Here is a 4,420-nt window from a genome sequence, read left to right on the forward strand (position 1 = left end):
CCACGCCCCTCCACGCCCCCGCCCCGCCCCTCCACGCCCCCTCCACGCCCACCAATCCGGCCAGAGGCAGAGGGGTGGTGTCACCCACTCCCCGCCCCATTTCCGTCCTGCGCCCGGTGCGGAAGGCTGAGGTCACCTCTCCCAGCTCCATTTCCGCCTCGCCAACCAATCCTGGCCTGGTCTACAGGGCTTACGTCACTCCGCCCCTCCCCGACGGTGGACGGGGATGTGGGCGTGGCGAGGGGTGGAGATTTCGTGTGTTGGGATTCAGGTGAGGCAGGACTCGCCGGAGTGCGTGTTCAAGTTGTGGGCGTGTGCTGTGCTTCTCGGTCGCTCCCGGGTGGGCGGGAGGGCCTGGTGCTTCAACGGTGGGGTCCGAGAAGTCGCCTGCAGTGCTGCAATGGAGTCCAAAACTGGGGGGCCCTGACTCCACTCTCTAACCTCCTAGGCTCTGGAGGTCCCACGACACTCCCGTTCCCTCCCGCGTCCAGCACTGCGCTTCCGGGTGCGGAGTCGGGGCACGGACTCATGCGGGTCACACAAGCTCCAATGGGAGGTCGGTCTGGACTGGATTAGCAAATTGTTCGTCAGCACCGTTACCGATAGTGGAAATATTTTAGTATTTGTGTCCCATGACCCTAGGAACTGATGAAGGAAGCAGAGCCAGCACCGTTTATGAGCATCTGTGACAGCGCTTTCCTTTTTGATCTTTACAACAATTCTTGGGGGTAAAATTGTTATTCCCTGGCCTGCTCACTTTTCCGATAGAGTATTCTCAAAAGAATTTAAAACTTGTGCCACTACCACATTCTTTAAGGAGTGATGGCTCGGGGGTTATTATTTTTAAAACATGAATTCAATAGTTGTAAGAGATGTGTACGTTCCCACATAACGTAAAATGTTAAAATGAAATTGCCTCCCCCCTTAAAATTTACATGGTTTGTTTCCTCTTTTATTTTTATTTATTTATTTACTTTGAGACAGAGTCTCTCTCTCTCACCAGGCTGGAGTGCAGTAGCCCAATCTCTGCTCACTGCAACCTACGCTTCCCGGGTTCAAGCGATTCTCCTGCCTCAGCCTCCCGAATAGCTGGGACTACAGGCGCGCGCTACCACTCCCAGCTAATTTTGGTATTTTTAGTAGAGACGGGGTTTCACCATGTTGGCCAGTATGGTCTGGATTTCTTGACCTACTGATCCACTCGCCTCAGCCTCCCAAAGTGCTGGGATTACAGGCATGAGCCACCCAGCCCGGCCTCCTCTTTTATCTTTTATTTCCATTCCACATCTCTCATAGAATTTTGTTAAATGTAATATTTTTATACTTAATAGTCTTACTCATACCCTAATCATATTTCTCTACAACAGAATATGATAAAAATTTGAATTAATGTTTACTTTGCTATAACCAGATGAGATTAGGCATGTTCAGGGTGGTATGGCTGTAGACACTTTGCTATAACCAAAAAGCTTTAAGTATTAAAATTTGTTCTTCTGGATTAAATTCTCATAACAATTAGTACATAAATGATAAAAAGAAAAAACTATATTACACATTTTGCAAACATTGCAAAAAGTAAACATTGGTGGAAAATACATCCTTTAGTCATATCTACTGGGCTTTTAAATAAATTCCTTCAGGTATCCGTAAATGAGATGATTGCTGAAAAGAGTCAGGGTTTGGTAAAACAAACAAACAAACCATATATATATGTAGCAAAAAGAAGTGATTTAGAGTAGAAGCCATAACACACTACAGTTACCAAAATTTAATAGGCTCAAGGTAAGAATAAATAATGAGCAAAGAAGTAGTTGAGAACTTGTTAAGAGCAATCAGATGCTTGAGTCCAAGTGAAAACATGAAAATGCATTTGCAATACTCAGTGTTAACAGAAGTTGGTGAACATGTTTCTCCTATGACTCTGATATAAATGTTAAGAAAATACAAAACACAAAATTTACCCTTAATAAAATAAACCCTCTGTTACTTGGAAATAGGTTAATTATTCCCCAGCAACAATGTTAAGTCAGTACCTGATCAGTGTCCTTGAGTAAGAAGTCGTCCTGCAGTGATACCATGTGGCATTTCAAATTGTCCCTTTGTCTAGAGCATGCCAGCCTTCAAGAGTTGATGACATACAGCATCAGGAACAATGCCTGGCACTGAGAAGGTGCCTTGTGAGTGTTAATTACTCATCGTTGTGCAGGGACCAGGACTCCTAGGAAGAGGAGACCCTGGTTGAGGTCAGCAGGTCAGCTGCACCACCCACATGCTCTAGGAGAGAGCCTCTGGAAAATTTGAGCAGCTGGAGGTTGATGCCCTTTAGAACTTTCTGAGTCCTTAAGTCTCCTTGCGCCCTCAGTCGTCTGTCTCAAGACCACCGCCTTACACAGCTGGTAATGCAAGCAGCTGGTAGTGGAGCCTGTGTGTTCAGTTCTGACTTTCCAGCAGGTGGCCCCGCAAGTCCATTGTTTCTTAAAGGGTGCATTGGCAACAATGCACCGTGGCTCGGTGGCAACAAATCTGAGCTTAAAGAGCTACATAAATGTGTTCCTGTTCCTCTCTGCTGAGTTTGAGGACAACAGGGACATTATGAGAGAAAACAAAGAAAGAAGTATGTGGATGAGTGACCACAGGTTAAGTACTTCAGAAAGAGAAAGGCCGTGACTGTTCTCAGAATTTAGGGAATGCAAACATTGTAAAAGTCAGTACCTAAGGGAATCATGACTCAATCTCAATGTATTTCACATTTTAAATATCCTTTCTCATCAAAGTACCACCCATGTGGTCAAACTTGCTACAATTCTTATAATAAACATATCTCACCTTAAACATACTGAGTTCAGAGTTTTTGTAATTGAGAAATTCAAGCATTGGAAATCTCTGCTCTATAACCTTTAACATGGTTCTGAGGCTAGTAAAACTTGTAATTTTTAAGGTTATCTCATTCAGAAGATCAACAAAGTAGACTGTTACCCACTGTAAGTCTTATATCAGTGCATATTTTTTATTATTATTATTATTTTGAGATGGAGTCTCACTCTGTCTTACCCAGGCTGGAGTGCAGTATGATCTCAGCTCACTGCAGCCTCTGCCTCCCAAGTTCAAGCGATTCTCCTGCCTCGGCCTCCTGAGTAGCTGGGATTACAGACACATGCCACCACACCCAGCTAAGTTTTGTATTTTCAGTAGAGACAGTGTTTCATCATGTTGGCCAGGCTGATCTCGAACTCCTGAGCTCAAGTGATCCACCCACCTCGGCCTCCCAAAGTGCTGGGATTACAGGCATGAGCCACCATGCCCAGCCTTTTTTTTTTTTTTTTTTTTTTTTGCATACGTATTATTAATCCCCATGTGTACTTTCGTTTGTTTTGCTGTTTATTTGGTTGCACGCCAAATCTAATTTTCACATCGTGATTTGTGAGCTGATTAACCTGTATAGTTGGAACTCTTATGTCTTGTGTATCAATTGTAATATGCACACAGCAAACTCTTAAAGAAACAATGACCACCATATAGCTAGTCTTATAATTTAGAAACGTTTTCCCACATGTGAGTCTGTCATCAGAAAGAACATCAGGGACTATCACTGCACACACTCTGAATGTGCCACTGTAACAGAAAATGCAAAAAAGGAAATAAAAGATGGCCGGGCGTGGAGGCTCATGCCTGTAATCCCAGCACTTTGGGAGGCTGAGGTGGGCAGATCACGAGGTCAGGAGTTCGAGACCAGCCTGACCAACATGGTGAAACCCTGTCTCTACTGAAAATACAAAAATTAGCCAGGTGTGGTGGTGTGTGCCTGTAATCCCAGCTACTCAGGAGGCTGAGGCAGGAGAATCACTTGAACCCGGGGGGCGGAGGTTGCATTAAGCCGAGATCACACCATTGCACTCCAGCCTGGGTGACAGCGAGACTCCATCTCGAAAAAAAAAAAAAAGAAAAAGAAAGCTTTGATTTTATTAATAAAGTAGAAGAACATTTCCTCTTTTAAAAGTAGCATGGATTATTTAATATGTTTCTTTTTAGTAGTGACATTTTCAGGGAAAGATATTATGTCATTGTATGCCTTTATAAAAGTACAGGACATGTAATGGCTTGGTCTCTGGTCTAGAAGGTTATGTGTGTGTATTTTCTGAGTTTTTTTTTTTTTTTTTTGTTAACAAGCTGATTTTAAAAAAAGCTACCAGGCCAATAAATCTTAGTCCCCACTATGCCTCCAGAACTAACTTTCTTATTAAATTTTATTGCTTCATGCCATGGACTAAATGTTTGTGTCTCCCTAAAAGTCATATGTTGAACCCCTAATATCCTATCTGATGGTATTTGGAGGTGGGGACTTTGGGAAGTAGTTAGGTTTAGATGAGTTCACCAGAGTGGAGTCCCCAGGACGGGATTAGTGTTCTTATAAGAACAGGAA

This window comes from Macaca nemestrina, chromosome 19 (assembly GCF_043159975.1).
Source record: "Macaca nemestrina isolate mMacNem1 chromosome 19, mMacNem.hap1, whole genome shotgun sequence".
NCBI lineage: Eukaryota > Metazoa > Chordata > Mammalia > Primates > Cercopithecidae > Macaca > Macaca nemestrina.